The following is a 17593-nucleotide window of genomic DNA, read 5'->3' on the forward strand; positions in this document are numbered from 1 at the left end:
AGGACGTAGGAGTGTCGGATTGCAGAACGGACAACGGGGAAAATGCTCGGATACATGAGACGAACACGTATGCAAATGAGATGCACATGATGACATGATATGAAATGCAAGACATGGACAAAAGCAAAACAAAGACAAAACCCAACCACAAAGGGAAACTCATATCGCATCTCCGGAAAAGGCAAGAGTTGGAGTACAAATATGGAAAGTTGTATCCGGGGCGTTACAACACTACACCACTACGAGAGGATCTCGTCCCGAGATCTAGGAGATGCAATGGACTCAAACACTCCAACACTCCAACTATTTGTGCATCAAGATGGACTCAAACAAGCAGGTCACAATGGAGCAAAATGTAGAGCACATCATTATGAACATTTTGATATATCATGCATGCAAAACAGAGCTACGGTGACAGAGTTATGGCATGTTGAACAGGGCTTGAAAATGTTTCACGAAAAAGACTTAGGCAAAAGTTCAACCTCCAGATCTAGGGTTTCACTATAGCAAACAGATCGAGGATTGCCGGAGTTGGAGGTCGCCGGAGTGGTTCTCGCCGGAGCAGAGGAGGGATTTGCCAGATCCGGGTCGGGGACGACGGGGATGGCGAGCTGCGGGCGTGGGCGAGGTCGCCGGAGTGCGAGCGACGGTGCACCGCGGCGCTGGGAGGGTGGCAGCGGCCGGCCGGAGGAAGAATGGCGGCGAGGTGGCGCTGGCGCGCCGGCCAGAAGTGGCGGACGGCAGCGGGGAGGCGCGGCTCCGCTCGGGCGGCGTGAGCGCACGGAGGCGGAAGGGCGACACGGGGGCAGCGCGGGCTCGGCGGGCCCCACGTGGGCCTGGCGGGCTGGCGGTGGAGGTGGCCGATGCGGGACACGTGGCGCGTGGGGATTGGTGCGAAGCGGCGACAGCATTCGTCCGGCGGCGGCCGGACGTGTCCGGTGACGACGGGGACAAAAATTAGGGTTTGGACTGCGAGATTTCGGGGGGAGGTGCAAATATATAGGTAGAGGGAGCTAGGAGAGTCAAAATGAGGTGTGGTTTTCAGCCACGCGATCGTGATCGAACGGCCGAGAGGAATGAGGGGGTTTGGATGGGTTATTGGGCAACTTTGGAGGGGTGTTGGGCTGCAACACACACGAGGCCTTTACGGTTCCCCGATTAACCGTTGGAGTAACAAACAGACTCCAAATGGCACGAAACTTGACAGGCGGTCTACCGGTGGCGTACCAAGGCCGCTTAGCGAATCTCGGTCCATTCCGAGAAAGTTTAACACCCGCACATGCAAAGAGACAAAAGGGGGCGCTGGAGGACGTAGGAGTGTCGGATTGCAGAACGGACAACGGGGAAAATGCTCGGATACATGAGATGAACACGTATGCAAATGAGATGCACATGATGACATGATATGAAATGCAAGACATGGACAAAAGCAAAACAAAGACAAAACCCAACCACAAAGGGAAACTCATATCGCATCTCCGGAAAAGGAAAGAGTCGGAGTACAAATATGGAAAGTTGTATCCGGGGCGTTACAACACTACACCACTACGAGAGGATCTCGTCCCGAGATCTAGGAGATGCAATCGACTCAAACACTCCAACACTCCAACTATTTGGGCATCAAGATGGACTCAAACAAGCAGGTCACAATGGAGCAAAATGTAGAGCACATCATTATGAACATTTTGATATATCATGCATGCAAAACAGAGCTACGGTGACAGAGTTATGGCATGTTGAACAGGGCTTGAAAATGGTTCACGAAAAAGACTTAGGCAAAATTTCAACCTCCAGATCTAGGGTTTCACTATAGCAAACAGATCGAGGATTGCCGGAGTTGGAGGTCGCCGGAGTGGTTCTCGCCGGAGCAGAGGAGGGATTTGCCGGATCCGGGTCGGGGACGACGGGGATGGCGAGCTGCGGGCGTGGGCGAGGTCGCCGGAGTGCGAGCGACGGTGCACCGCGGCGCTGGGAGGGTGGCAGCGGCCGGCCGGAGGAAGAATGGCGGCGAGGTGGCGCTGGCGCGCCGGCCAGAAGTGGCGGACGGCAGCGGGGAGGCGCGGCTCCGCTCGGGCGGCGTGAGCGCACGGAGGCGGAAGGGCGACACGGGGGCGGCGCGGGCTCGGCGGGCCCCACGTGGGCCTGGCGGGCTGGCGGCGGAGGTGGCCGATGCGGGACACGTGGCGCGTGGGGATTGGTGCGGAGCGGCAGCGGGATTTGTCCGGTGGCAGCCGGACGTGTCCGGTGACGGCGGGGGCGAAAATTAGGGTTTGGACTGCGAGATTTCGGGGGGAGGTGCAAATATATAGGTAGAGGGAGCTAGGAGAGTCAAAATGAGGTGTGGTTTTCGGCCACGCGATCGTGATCGAACGGCCGAGAGGATTGAGGGGGTTTGGATGGGTTATTGGGCCAGTTTGGAGGGGTGTTGGTCTGCAACACACACGAGGTCTTTACGGTTCCCCGGTTAACCGTTGGAGTATCAAACAGACTCCAAATGGCACGAAACTTGACAGGCGGTCTACCGGTGGCGTACCAAGGCCGCTTAGCGAATCTGGGTCCAGTCCGAGAAAGTTTAACACCCGCACACGCAAAGAGACAAAAGAGGGCGCTAGAGGACTTAGAAGTGTCGGATTGTAGAACGGACAACGGGGAAAATGCTGGGATGCATGAGACGAACACGTATGCAAATGAGATGCACATGATGACATGATATGAAATGCAAGACATGTACAAAAGCAAAACGGGATCAAATAATGACTCAGGAGTCTAATCAGAATATGTCTATGTGCATATGCAGGCTTCACTGCTGGCCGCTGCCGCACGTACTGCGGAGGTTGCTGTATTGAAGCAGGACCTTGAGCGGTCCGAAGACAAGCTCGGCCTTACCAAGAGGCAGCTCGAGGAGAGCAAAGGTAAGCAATACCTTGTCTATATATTAAAAAGAAATTCGGTTGTAAGTAATAGGATCATTATGAATTTGTCAGGGGCAATAACCGAGGTGGCGACCCTGAGGAAGGCGCTGTCCGAGGCCGGAGACAAAGCGGCCATGGAGTGCATTGAGCGCGAAAAGCAAGAAGCCTGGGTAGGCGAGGTACAACAAGAGCTCGAGGTTCTCGCCAAAAAACATGAGTCCTTGGAGCTTGACTCTAAGACTCGAGAGTCAGAGCTTGCGAAGGCGCTCAAAAGCGCACGGAGCACGAAGGCTGAAGCCCACAAGGCCCTCCAGGAGATGGATGCGGTGAAGAATATAGCAGTGGGTAAGGCATTCATTATGCAAAGAAAGCATGTGAAGGAAACTTTCCTTTTACTTACCCGAGTTCGAAGCTCTCTAGGAGCATTCACAGATCTTCCCCGCAGTGTACTGGATGTCGTGGAGTTTTACCGAGCTAAGGAGGGGAGCTCGGCGGAAAAGTTGTTCTGGTCTCAGTATACTGGGACTGAACACCCAATGCCCTTGAGCGACCAGCTGAAGCAACTGGTCGAGCTTCACAAGGCGGCCGAACAGGCCATTAAGAGCTTATAGTCCGGATGTGTCCTGGAAATCCCTACCTAGCAGCTACTTCGGTCTAGTGAGGTGGCTCATGGATGCCTGCCCACGGCTTGAAGTTATAAAACAGTCCGTCTGCATCGAGGGTGCATGCAGGGCTTTTGCCCGGGTGAAGGTGCACTGGGCGAAGCTGGACGCCGTAAAGCTGGTGAAGGAGGGTCCGCCAAAGGGCGAGGAGCATCACTGCCCTGAAATGTATTATGATAGTGTCCTGAAGGGTTCCCACCTTGTGGCGGAGGAATGTGCCAGAGATGTAATTTTCGAATGAACATGCTCATGTGATCCTGTAATATGAAACGAGTTCATTTGCTCTATGCAATGCTTTTTGAATTTAAAATATTACCTTATGTGCGGCCGTTTATAAAATTTGAGAGTTGGCTAGTTGTTGGCTTCTTCCCCCATGTAACTAGTACTGGGGTGTTCGGGATAAACCTGAGCACTCTTTATCCCAATTTTGGGTCCTTTGAGGGAGGTGTTCAGCACAACGAACGAGGCAATCAGACTATAAGGCTTTATCATTCTCACTTAGCCATAGAAGTCTACAATTTTAAATTTTGGCGAAGCCCCTAGTATTCGGAGGGCCAGATTGGGGGCGCTATATACGCCTAAGTCGGACAAGGCCGACTCCTCGCCCAAAGCGGAACAAGTCTTTAAGGACTTGAGACCTCTCGAATAGCGACCAGCTCTTGCCTTATCATGACAGTCAGTTTTCGACTTTCTCTACTGAGGTGCTTGTCCGGAAGAACCGGGACACAATCGCAGTAGTTCTCCCAGTGCTACTTTAGCCGATATAGCGGAACGTAAGGTACCAAAACATGGGAGCCGCGTAAACCAAACTATTGACCCAAGACATGATTCGGAGCTGATGCATATACTACTATAAGTTCGGGGTGCCACATTGTCAAAAGTGTTCGGACTTCTCACGCCGTATTATGGGGTAAATGAAAGCCCCTGGCGTACTGACCGTACCAACACGTATGGGTGCAAGTTGTCGTAAATGAACATATAAGAAAAAAGGGATGAATAATGCAATAATAGACTAATGCTATGCATTGTTATTTAAATAATACGTCGAAGTGTACTGATACAAGTAGTGTAATAAGCAGAAAATAGGACTATTTGACATGTCCTATCCAAGGGCAAGCTGCGTATGGATAGTAGAAAGCGGGTATATCGATTATTATTAGAGACCACTTGGGGGTTCCCTTGTACATCTTAGCTTCTTGCCTCCTTGGTTGTTCCTTCCCGTAATGTGTCCGGCAATCATACTGCCGGAAAGGGCTTCCAGAGAGTTAAGTCCTGAAAGACAAAAAATGATAAAGGTATGCAGCCCCTAGGGCGGTTAAGCCGCATTGCGGGACGTGCCCTGATCGTGCCCCCGCCTTTGCCCATGGTATTTTCATTTTGCAATTATGTACGCGCGGCATGGATTTCGTCGCTTGACTGGGACTGGGACGGGGGCCGAATTCCTAGGCGAGCTCTGAACGTGCCAGGCGATCCTGTTGCAGTTTACTCCGGACTCGCTTGATGGTGTCCGAGGGCTGAATCACCGAATTGGTGGTTTGCCTTAAAAGGTTGCTTTGTGCTTCTGTTGCGAGGGCCGCAGTGTTCTCTTCTGTGCGGAGCCAGCGTTCTGTGTTTCCATTGACTGTTATGACCCCCCTAGGTCCTGGCATCTTGAGCTTGAGGTATGCGTAATGCGGTACCGCATTGAATTTTGCAAATGCGGTTCGCCCGAGCAGTGCGTGATAGCCACTGCAGAACGGGACGATATCGAAGATTAACTCCTCGCTTCAGAAGTTGTCCAGAGATCCGAAGACAACTTCTAGTGTGATTGAGCCCGTGCAATGGGCCTCTAAACCTAGGATGACGCCCTTAAAGGTGGTTTCGGTGGGTTTGATCCTCGAGGGATCTATACCCATTTTGCGCACTATATCCTGATAGAGCAGGTTCAGGCAGCAACCACCATCCATAAGGTCTCGAGTGAGGTGAAATCCGTCGATGATGGGGTCTAGGACCAGTGCGGCAGATCCGCCATGACGGATACTAGTGGGGTGGTTCCTGTGATCGAAGGTGATCGGACAAGCGGACCATGGGTTGAACTTTGGGGCGACGGGCTCCATCGCATAGACGTCCCTTAGTGCACGTTTCCGTTCCCTATTGGGAATGTGGGTTGCGTATATCATGTTCACCGTCTTCACTTGTGGGGGAAACCTCTTCTGTCCTCCCGTGTTCGGTGGCCGGGGCTCCTCCTCGTCATCACTATGCAGCCCCTTTTCCTTGTTTTCGGCATTTAACTTACCGGCCTGCTTGAACACCCAGCATTCTCTGTTGGTGTGATTGGCTCGCTTATCAGGGGTGCCATGGATTTGACATGAGTGATCAAGTATGCGATCTAAACTGGACGGGCCCGGAGTACATCTTTTGAATGGCTTTTTCCGCTGACCAGATCTAGAGCCTCTGAATCCGGCATTGACTGTCGTATCATTGGTGTTATCACCGTTGTTGCGGTGCTTTTGTCTGTTATGATGTGGTCTGTCGTTGGCATCTTTGGTATCCGAAGTGCCCGGATTCCTTGATGTGTTGTTGCTGCGAGTCAGCCAGCTATCCTCGCCCGCGCAAAAGCGGGTCATGAGTGTCGTGAGGGCTGCCATAGACTTCGGCTTCTCCTTGCCGAGGTGCCGGGCAAGCCACTCGTCACGGATGTAATGCTTGAATGCCGCTAAGGCCTCTGCATTCGGACAGTCGACAATTTGGTTTTTCTTAGTTAGGAACCATGTCCAGAATTGCTTGGCCGATTCCCCTGGCTGCTGAGTTATATGACTTAAATCGTCAATGTCCGACGGTCGCACATAAGTGCCCTGGAAATTGTCCAGGAATGCATCTTCCAAATCCTCCCAACTGCCGATGGAGTCTGTTGGCAAGCTATTCAACCAATATTGAGCTGGTCCTTTGAGTTTTAGTGGGAGGTACTTGATGGCATGCAGATCATCACCGCGAGCCATGTGGATGTGAAGGAGGAAATCCTCAATCCATATAGAGGGATCTGTTGTACCATCATACGATTCAATATTTACGGGTTTAAAACCCTCCGGGAATTCGTGATCCATAACTTCATCAGTGAAGCATAGGGGGTGTGCTGCACCTCTGTGTCGGGCTATATCACGACGCAGTTCATATGAGTCTTGTATGCTGTATTCGGCCTGGCCGGATTTACTTTTAGTGTATCCAGCGCGACAGTCATTGTCCCGCGTTGGCACGCGCCCCCGTGACCCTTATATTTACCTTGCATGTTTTACCCTGCTGTCCAATACGTCTCGCAGGCCCGTGTGTTGCCCCGGGCCTTGGTATTTTTGATTGAGTGGCGGCGGGGTGCAGGCTGAACTTCAGGCTGAAACGCCTCTCTGTCTCGGCCTCGCGGTGGCCGGTCAGCCGCATCGTACGCTAGTGATGCGGGTTTCAATGCTTCCTCCTCGAGGTGAGGTAGCAACCTGCGCTTTGGATAACTCTTGGTTGGGCGCTCGAGTTCGTATTCCTCGGCCGCAAGGACTTCGGTCCATCTATCTGCTAGCAAATCTTGATCAGCTCGAAGCTGTTGTTGCTTTTTCTTCAAGCTATTTGCTGTGGCTATAAGCCGGTGCTTGAAGCGCTCCTGTTTGATGGGATTCTTAGGCACGATAAATTCTTCGTCGTCGAGGCTCACCTCGTCTTCGGAGAGAGGCATGTAATTGTCCTCCTCTGATTCTCTATCTGTTGCCTGCTCTGGAGGGCTAGCTGGTTCACCCTCCCACTCTAAATCATGTTGGGGGGGATTGTTGTCGTCTTCGGCACTATCCGGAGTGTTATTGTCTCTTGTGCCGGTATCACTACTTAGAGCAGCGCTGCTGACGTTGGCACTTGGGTTGCTTCTTGGAGGGTTCATCCTCCGTTGTCTCATCGCCATTGCCTTCTTTGGGGGTGTCCACCATGTATATATCATATGAGGAGGTGGTGGTCCAGCGCCTTGTGGGCGGTGGTTCCTATTCGTCTCCTCCATCGTCGTCCATACCGTCGATGTCTTCGGAGTCGAAGTCGAGCATGTCGGTTAAATCTTCGAGAGTGGCTACTAAGTGGGTGGTGGGTGGGCAGCGAATTTCCTCGTCGTCCGCATCCCATTCTAGACGGACATAGTTCGGCCAAGGTTCTCCTGACAAGGAGAGAGACCTTAATGAATTTAGCACATCACCGAAAGGCGAGTGCTGAAAGATATCCGTGGAGGTGAACTCCATGATAGGCGCCCAATCGGATTCGATAGGCACGGATGCAGGCGGCTCGGAGTCCGTGGTTGGAGACGAATCCAGTGGTCCGGCAACATGGCTCTCGTAAGGGGTGAAGTCAGTATCCGGCTCCATCGCCACTAAGAGTGCGGCCTCCATGCCGGGGTCTATCCCTCGGTCCTCGAATGGCACAATTTTCTCCGGATTGAAGGCCGGAGTAGTTGCAGATGCGATCTCTCGAACACTATCCGACGGCAGAGTTGCGTCATGCTCGTCATGATTGTGCGACGCACCTGACATGGCCTCGAATCCGTCAAAGATCAAGTCTCCATGGATGTCGGCAGTGTAGTTTAAGTTTCCAAACCTGACCTGATCGCCAGGGGCGTAGCTCTCGATCTTCTCCAGATGGCTAAGCGAATTGGCCCGCAGTGCGAAGCCGCCGAATACGAAGATCTGTCCGGGGAGGAAAACCTCACCCTGGACCGCATCGTTACCGATGATCGAAGGGGCCATCGAGCTTTCCGGTGATGGCACAGTGGAACTCTCAATGAAAGCACCAATGTCGGTGTCAAACCAGTGGATCTCGAGTAGGGGGTCCCGAACTGTGCGTCTAAGGCGGATGGTAACAGGAGGCAGGGGACACGATGTTTACCCAGGTTCGGGCCCTCTTGATGGAGGTAATACCCTACGTCCTGCTTGATTGATATTGATGATATGAGTATTACAAGAGTTGATCTACCACGAGATCATAGAGGCTAAACCCTAGAAGGTAGCCTACGGTATGATTTTATGTTGTTCTACTGACTACACCCTCCGGTTTATATAGACACCGGAGGGGGCTAGGGTTACACAAAGTCGGTAACAAGGGAGGAGATCCACATATCCGTATTGCCAAGCTTGCCTTCCACTCCAAGGAAAGTCCCATCTCGACACAGGACGAAGTCTTCAATCTTGTATCTTCATAGTCCAACAGTCCGACCAAAGGATATAGTCCAGCTGTCTGTAGACCCCCTAATCCAGGACTCCCTCACCCCACCACCACCCTTTTCTAGTAGTCTGTAGGATCATATTCTTGTGTGCTTCTATTGCTGCTAACCATGGCAGGATCACAAGTCGATCAAACTGACTAGGAGAACATGACGAATAAGGAGTTGCATGATAAATTTCAGCAAATGATGACTGAACAGGTGCAAGATAATTGGCTTTGAGAAGACGTTCGAAACAAAGCTCGATAACAAATTTAATGAACTACTTGCGCGTCTTCCACAACAACAACAGCAACAACAACAACAATGACGACAACAATGACAACGTCGACTGATTAAATGCGGTATTGTTGAGGATAACAACAACAACGACAAAAAATATGTAGAAGAATATTATTAGGAATTACAAACTGGCATGATTAGATGTGGTATTGTTGAGGATAATGAAGCTATGCTTGCAAGTTTTATGGGTGAATTAAGTAGAGAAATTAGACCATTCTAGAGTACAAGGAGTATAATAATATCACTCATTCATTCCATCTTGCTTGTAAAAGCTAAACGTGAAGTGCAGGATCGACAAGCATTGGCACGAACTAACTATTCTGCAGGTCGACCTTCCTCATGGACACTGCATTGGCACCTCCATCAGCTGCCACCTCCAGTCGTGATACAAGAAAGCAGGCACAACCACAACTATCTACCAAGGGCACACCTGTTGGGCTTGTACAGAGCTCTTCTTCTTCCATGGCATCAATAGGGCACACAAGTGATATTATTTGTCGTCACTGTAAGGGAAGAGGTCATTATGCAAGAGAATGCAAATCTCATTGTGTGATGATTGCTACTGAGGATGGTGGTTTTGAGTCCGCTAGTGACTATGATGAGGAGACTTTGGCTCTTATTACACGTGAAGAACAAGGTGGAGATGATTCTGAAAATGAGATGCAATACATGGCTCCTGGAGACGCACACAGGTATGAATGTTTAGTTGCTCAACGTGTTTTGAGTGTTCCACACAAGCAGAGCAAAATCAGAGGCATAATTTGTTCCATACAAAGGGAGTTGTGAAGGACCGTTCTGTTCGTGTCATCATAGATGGAGGGAGCTGAAACAACTTGGCTAGCATGGAGATGGTCGAGAAGCTATCTCTCACCACAAGACCACATCCACATCCTTACTATATCCAATGGTTCAATAACAGCAGCAAGATTAAGGTAACACGTACTGTTCCTGCACATTTTAGTATCTCTAAATATGCTGATTATGTTGATTCTGATGTGGTACCCATGCAAGCATGTTCCTTACACTACAGAAAAATACACTTCCGTGATGATACGTGTTTGTCAGAGTAGGTCACGTTTTCTGTCATGCATGTACATCCATGACAAATTTATGATAGAATCAAGATAGTCCTACCTATGCTGTCGTAGAAATGTTCCTTGACATTACCAAAATTATCATCACGGAAGTGTCCACTTCCATGACAATAAATCACGTGTCACAGAAGTGCTTTCATCAAGGGTGACCGACACATGGCATTCACCGTAACGGAATGCCGTTAAGCTATCGGGTCCGGTTTTGGATCCGATAACCCGTTAACAGCCCTGACCAATGGGGATTTTCCACGTGTAAATTCATCATTTGCTAGAGGAAACACATGTCGGCTCACCGTTGGGACAGATGTCATCCACTCATTGGACCCAAAGCGCCTATGATATATCAACACGTGGCACGGCCCAACAGAGGCCCATTCATGTGAAAAAGCCAGCCCGTTTGACTTGGTCAAAAGGTGGCGGGCCGGCCCATGGAAAGCCTATTAACGGCTTGTTCGCGTATAGCCCATTTACAGCCCACTAACCCAGGGCCCGTTTACGGCCTATCTGAATTAGGCCCAGTAGCGTCATCTGGGCCGTCCAATATAATTCCAGCCCGTTTTAACTTCCGGCCCATGTATGGCCCATGGCGTCTTTCAGCCCGTATGAGGCCCTTATTACTGTTGGCCCATTAACGTCCCATGGTAAAACTGGCCCGTAATGAACAGTGTATCACTTTATACCCATTAACGGCAGGTCATGAAACTGGCTCGTAATGAACAGTGTATCACTTTATACCCATTAACGGCCCATTATTCCGTTGGGCCGTTTCCAGCCCATGTTATATTTTGGCCTTCTTGGGGCCCATTTTTTCTTGGGCTCATTTCCACATTCGTTTACTTATGGGTCGTTGCTGTCATTTTCTGCTTGTGGGCCAAATTCAGCCCGTGGTTACAGTCGGCCCATTTGTGGCTCGTTAATACGTTGGGCCATTTTCATAGCGTCATGAAAATACGGCCGATTAACGATGGCCCATTATGGTCAGCCCATGAACGGACAATTTCAACTCTAGCCCATTTACGACCATAATGTGGTCTGTTATTGGCCCATGTTTGGCCAACCAATCAAAAGCCCGTAGAAGGCCCATTGTGTCTACGGCCCGTATAAGGCCCATTGTTTCTACGCCATGTAGAAGGCCCATTGTTTCTACGACCCTTAGAAGGCCCATTGTTTCTACGGCCCATACGAGGCCCATGTTAACTATTGTCGGTGGGCATCAAAGTTTTCCACTAGTGAAAATATAGGGAACACCCTACACTATACAAAAATGGCTTACTGTTTTCTTCAACCGGTGGCTGCACATTAAGAACAAATTTTGTATCGCACCAAAAAAATTACAACTATAAAACAAAGGGAAGGTTGGCATAAAAGTTAACAGTCTAGCAGATAAAGGCACCACCAGAAGTTCAGAAGCTCAGTTCATTTGACCTGACTGTTACGTTTTCATGCTATATTGTCCGATGGAGCACCATAACCTTCGCCTTCAGTTATCCTAGGCACCTGAACAACATAGCAAATGTCTGATAGTCTGGTTTCAAAACCATGCATATCTTGACAACATCAAACAATGTCTCTCCTTGTTTCATAAAGGGTCTCTGTTAGGGAATGGACTTGTGTCTGGAGCGTAGATAGAACATTGTTTTGAGCTTGCATATCTTGATCATGAGGCAGTTTGGACGAGATTGCCTTAACAACCAAGCCAGTATTATGCAAGAATGTGCTTTTGGCACTGTTAGTGGCCAGGTACGGACCCACTCCAGCAAGAGCTGACATTGCGGTTATAGTTGCCTCGCCACCTTCAGAAGGCGGCGGTTCCACCATTTTTTCCATAGCTCGCTGAAAAGTTGTGGTTTTACATTAGTAGTACCAGAACAGAAGATATTAAGGAGGTAGAAAAACCAAACAAAATAGCTTTGGTCTATATACATAACTTATTCTGGTGAACCCATGTAAAATAATAGTTGTATTTTATTGCAAAGTACATAATAAAACCAGGTTCCAAACATATGACCATGTACCATCGCTAATGTATTGTCTATTTATTCACATTGTATTGAGGGCTAAGGATAAAGAGACGAAGTTTATAATACGGTAAGCATAGTATGGCATTGTTCATATCACAAAACAACTGAGAACAGACAAATAGGCAATTGTAACGTTGTGTGGGCAAGTCCAGCACAGAACTAGATTACAGGTCAAGATCAAAGGAACATCACTCCTCTCTTTTAAACCTTGTAAGGTGCAATGATACGCTAAGACAATTGTGTATAAAATTGAAAAGAGTAATAGACATTGGCTGCAAACCATGCAGTTCAAGGCACAAGTCAGAGTAAGTAGTAGTTAAAAGGCATGAGGATTAAGGACTTACAACAACGACTTTGATTGGTGTAGTCATGTCCTTCTTCTTGCTGGTGTGACAGTCCTTGAAGATTTCGACGACATTTGGTTCAGGTACTTTTTGGTCCTTGTGGGCTTTCCTCTACATTTGGAACAAGTCAATATAGATCTGATAATATGGTATAGCAAAAAGAGTGCAACAGCTACTAATTACAAGAGCCTCGCAGTGTGCAATATAGCTATGAGATCCTGTCGTCTGTTGGAATTTCACTTTCGTATGGTTCGCCTTATTCTTTGAACAGTTCACCTACAAGAAGATAGATTTGTGTGGCACATGCGTAAATAGGACTTCAACATGTGATCTGATCACATATATATAATATACCTAATACTTCCGATCGGACCAGTATTTAACGAGGCCTCTCCAGTCTTCATCAGATATATTTTCCACTAGAGATGTTTGGGCAAGTTCACTGTTAGCCTTGCCTTCAAAGTGAGTTTTCCTCAAGTTATACCGATACTGTCGTAAGCAGACTTGAAAACATGGGTGCAAGCTTGTCTGGTTGCATCATCTTGGCTATCCAACTTGAACCTCATCTATTGAAAATTATGGGAGTCTCATTATTGGCAACCTAGAAAGTATTGGACAGAGCAAGACGATATTACTAGTTTCCATACGTAACCATACTTACAGATAAATGGTCGAGGAAGGTGTTGAACTGGGTTTCGTCTTTGTCATTCCTGTATTGAATCCATGTTGGGACACTACAAAAAAAGACACATCTGTGACATTTTGGGCAGAACAAAAAAAATTTCTGTCATACCTATGCCACTTCTATGACGATAATTGTGACAAAACCCGGTATCATCATAGATGTGGTGGGGTCCTACTTCTATGACAAAAAATCCTGATAGAAAATGGGCTTTTCGTCCTGCGCGGGCCCGAGACGCAACTGCATGACATTCTTTGGGCCGTCCCTGAGGGAAAAAAACCATGGTAGAAGCGAGGGCGAGGAAACTATCGGGCTGTTCCCAGTTACGGTGGGTGGTCGGGGCCTAGCGATGCGTGTTTCTCTCGTACACACACGTGAGTGGGTGCCAGGTGTTGGGCTCTAACTGAACCCGAGCGATTGCACTGTAGGCTACGCGTTACTGAACCCGAGCGATCGATCGATGGCTGTTAACTGAACCCGATCAAGCGATTCCTTCGCTACTGCTGCTAACTGAAGCCGATCGATGCTGCCTATGGATGAACAATGAGCGTGCTAGGGGGTTTGGATGAATAGTTCTCAGTGGGGTGGATGAACAGGACCCCGTGGTGTTGCCTCTGGATGAATAGGACCCCAATCGATTGAGCTGGTTGGGGCTGGATGAACAGGACCCCGTGGAGGGCAGGATGAACAGGACCACCCCGTGGAGGGTAGGATGAACAGTAGACGGTGGAGGGATGGATGAATAGTAGCCCATGGAGTGGTGGTTGAATAGGAGCCCATGGAGAGGGCTGGTTGAACAGTAGCCGGTGGAGTAGCGTGCGGTGGAGGCTGGATGAACAGTCGCAGGTGGAGGCTGGAGGAGGTCGACGGTGGATGAACAGTAGCCCGTGGAGGGTGGAGGGGGTCGACGGTGGAGGTGAACAGTATCCCGTGGAGTCCCGTTTTGCGGTACGCCACACCCCTCCCGATGAACAGGACCCCCGTTTCGACAGTAGCGCTCCAACACAAGTCCATTTCCTCCGTTTTGCGGTACACCACACCCCTCCCAATCAACAGGACCCCCATTTCGACCGTAGGAGGTTCGTTTCCTCTGTTTTGCGGTACGCCAGACCCCTCCCGATGAAGAGGATCCCATTTCGAACGTGGCCGGTCGAACACAAGGGCGTTTCCTCCGTTCTTTGGTATGCCAGGCCTCATTTCCATCGGTTGTTCCGTCCAAGCCCTCCCGATGAACACGACGACGCATTCCGTTCTGACCCAGCCGGTTGGATCCCCATGAACAAGATGACGTCATTGTTTCTCCGTTCCGACCCAGCCATGTACACGAGCCCTAGCCATACGTACGCGTGAGTAGGCGTTCGAGACCCCGCCAGTATGTACGTACGTGGGTGTATTTACTTTCTTGCACCCTGTCTATTGTATGTACGTGTACATGCTACGTGTGCGCCTCTACTACGACACGTGCGCGCCTATACATCGACCGGTATGTACGCACACGTTCGTGACCAGAAATGACAACTCTACGTACGCTTTGACCAGGTGGGTCCCGACTGTCAGGCACTTCCTTGCATGTAAAGATGTAGCTGGTGGGTCCCAGCAGTCAGGGGGGCGAATCGTTTTTTTTTGCCTGGACGCACTTCCTTGCATGCGAAGATGTAGCTGGTTGGTCCCAGCAGTTAGGGGAAACTTTTTTTCACGAAATACGGTGGCCCGTCCGGTGGGTCCCCGCTATCAGGTGGAGGAATAATTATTTTGCGTGTAATAAGGAGGCGCTTCCTTGCTGTGGTCGTGGACCCAGCTGTCAGCCTCTCCACGTACAATCCACGTCCGATGGAAGCCATTCCTTGACCATGTTGACCACGCCACATCGAGAGCACCAGGACAGTAGACGACGGCGAGGCCTAGGAAGGGGACAATGCGGAGCCGGGGAAGACGTGGCAGTGGAAGCCCGCGCAGAGAGGAGTACGAGGGTTCACTGGTTCGGTTGCGATGTGAGGCTGTCATCGCCGCAAAAGAACAGGGGGTGTGGGTGAGTAGAGGGATGGCCTGGCCAGTGGTGGGAATAGTAGGGGCGGTGAGGCCTCCGCGGCAGCACAGCCGGCCACGGGAGGCAGGAGCATGCGGCATGACCGGCGCTGCTTTGGGCGGCTGGAGCAACAAGACCAGAGGTTGAAGAAGCGCTACAACCGTTAGATGGACATATGGTCACTGGAGCTAGAATCGTTCATATTGACTAAGTTGACATAGCACTCCATCCCCGTCAACTTAGTAGGCCCACAAGTCAGCCTCCCACCAAGGTGGGTCCCAACTAGCAGGGGGAGTATTCATTTTTGTGTGCATAATAAGGAGGCACTTCCTTGCATGCGAAGATATACCTAGTGGGTCCGACCTGTAAACAGTGGGAATATTTTTTCGTGAAATACAGAGGCCCTTCCGATGGGTCCCAGCTGTCAGGTGGAGGAATCATTATTTTGCGCATAATAAGGAGGCATTTCCTTGCATGCGGCTGTGGACCCAATTGTCAGCCTCTCCACGCACAGTCTACTTCCGATGGTGTTGTTCGTTGACCACGTTGACCACTCCGCGTCGAGCGCATCCAAGCTGGTGGACGACGGCGAGGCCCCGGACAGCAACGAGCCGGAGATGGGAAGACGCGGGAGTAAAGTCACAGACGGAGATGTGTATGAGGGTTAACTGGTTCTGGTGCGGTGTGGTTTGGCAGTCGATGGAGAAGAACATGAGGTGTGGAGGGGTGGAGGGATGGCCTGGCCAACGGTGGAGTAGCGCTTCACAGGGAAGCGTGCTAAGCAGAGCTGCTAGTAGCAGGAGGCGGGAGCAGGTGGTCCCGGCGACGCTAGAGGAAGAAATCGAGAGATTGAAGATGGATGCCGGTCATTGGATGTAAATCCAACGGCTAACGATGTCAGAATCATTTGTTGACTAAGTTGACAACGACTTGCATTGGCTTCGGCCAATTGGCCCACTTTTCAGCCTCCAAAAATGTGGCACGTATTCAACCCATTTTTCAGAATTTACAGTCTTTTTTTTGCGAGGTAGAATTTACAGTCCATTTGATCTCTTTTTTTTGAATTACAGTCCATTAGCTGGGCTGGGTGAACAAATAATGTAGCGTGCATGCGGCCCATTTATGTTTTTCCTAAAAAATTACAGGCCATTTGCACTTTCTCGAAATACACGGTTTTGCTGAGCTGATTCTAATTATAATGTTGGGGTGAGCGCAACAATGTTATCAAAAAATAAACAGGGGCTGAGCATTTTGTTATATATATATATATATATATATATATTTAAATAATAAGTGATTTATTATTACATTGGTCCTTAAATCTTACTAAGAAATTATTTTTATAAGTTAACAAGATGTGGGATAATGTTTTCTTAGATATGTATGTACCTGCTAAACATATGATGACAATAACAATAATATATAATAACATATAAAATAATTTAAATATATATAATATAGTTAGAAGGGAAACATAAGTTGGACCAGGCGTTCCTATTCTTATATAGAAAAATAGAACAGACCTCTGCGTTTTCTTCAAAAAAATACATAAATTGGGCTGCCGATGTTCAAGGAAAAATAAAACCTCGGATGGGAGGTCCATAGGCCAGTCGATACATGACGGCCGTCAAGAAAATACAAACAGCCTTGTGGACCTCCCACTCGAGGTCGTGGGCTACGCACGTTATAAAAGAAAGCCTAGACGGGGCAGCCCAAAACCTAGTTGATACTTGCTGCCCCAGTGATAATAAATGATACCTGCCAGCTCCCCGGCTTCGTTGTGAATTTATCTCCTATAGTAATTACGTTGAAGCACCTGAAAAAGTAACTATGTTGACAAACCCATGGGCCCCAACGTTAGTATAGCATTAGGAGGAAGTATTTTTTCGATGAGGCACTGGCTTGCGTACGGCCATAGCCTGGTGGGTCCCGACTGTCCACCTCTCCACGTACAGTCCTCTCTAGATTCCTCTCGTTTTTCAGCATGTTGACAACGGCAGACAGCAGTGTCGCGACGAGCGCACAAAGGCGCAGGAGGAGATCCAACCTGAGGAAGTGCCTTATTAGTAACAGAACAACTGAACTAGCCCAGTGGCTGAGTGACACTACCCGACAGCTGTTCCGCCCGGGTTCGATTCCACCTGTGCAGAGAAAATATCTCAAAAAAATTTGCCTCTGCCTTTATTGACATGTGGGTCCCAATTGTCATCTACGCACACCACGTCCTACACTTGCCAAAACTTCGTCCCTCGTTTTCTCTGTTTTTTGCACACTTGACATTGTGTGGGCATTTTGAAAATAGCATATCTTTTTGACTGTGCATCATATGAAGATGTGCTATGCATGAATGTTGAT

The sequence above is a fragment of the Triticum aestivum genome, chromosome 4A (genome assembly GCF_018294505.1).
Source record: "Triticum aestivum cultivar Chinese Spring chromosome 4A, IWGSC CS RefSeq v2.1, whole genome shotgun sequence".
Lineage (NCBI taxonomy): Eukaryota > Viridiplantae > Streptophyta > Magnoliopsida > Poales > Poaceae > Triticum > Triticum aestivum.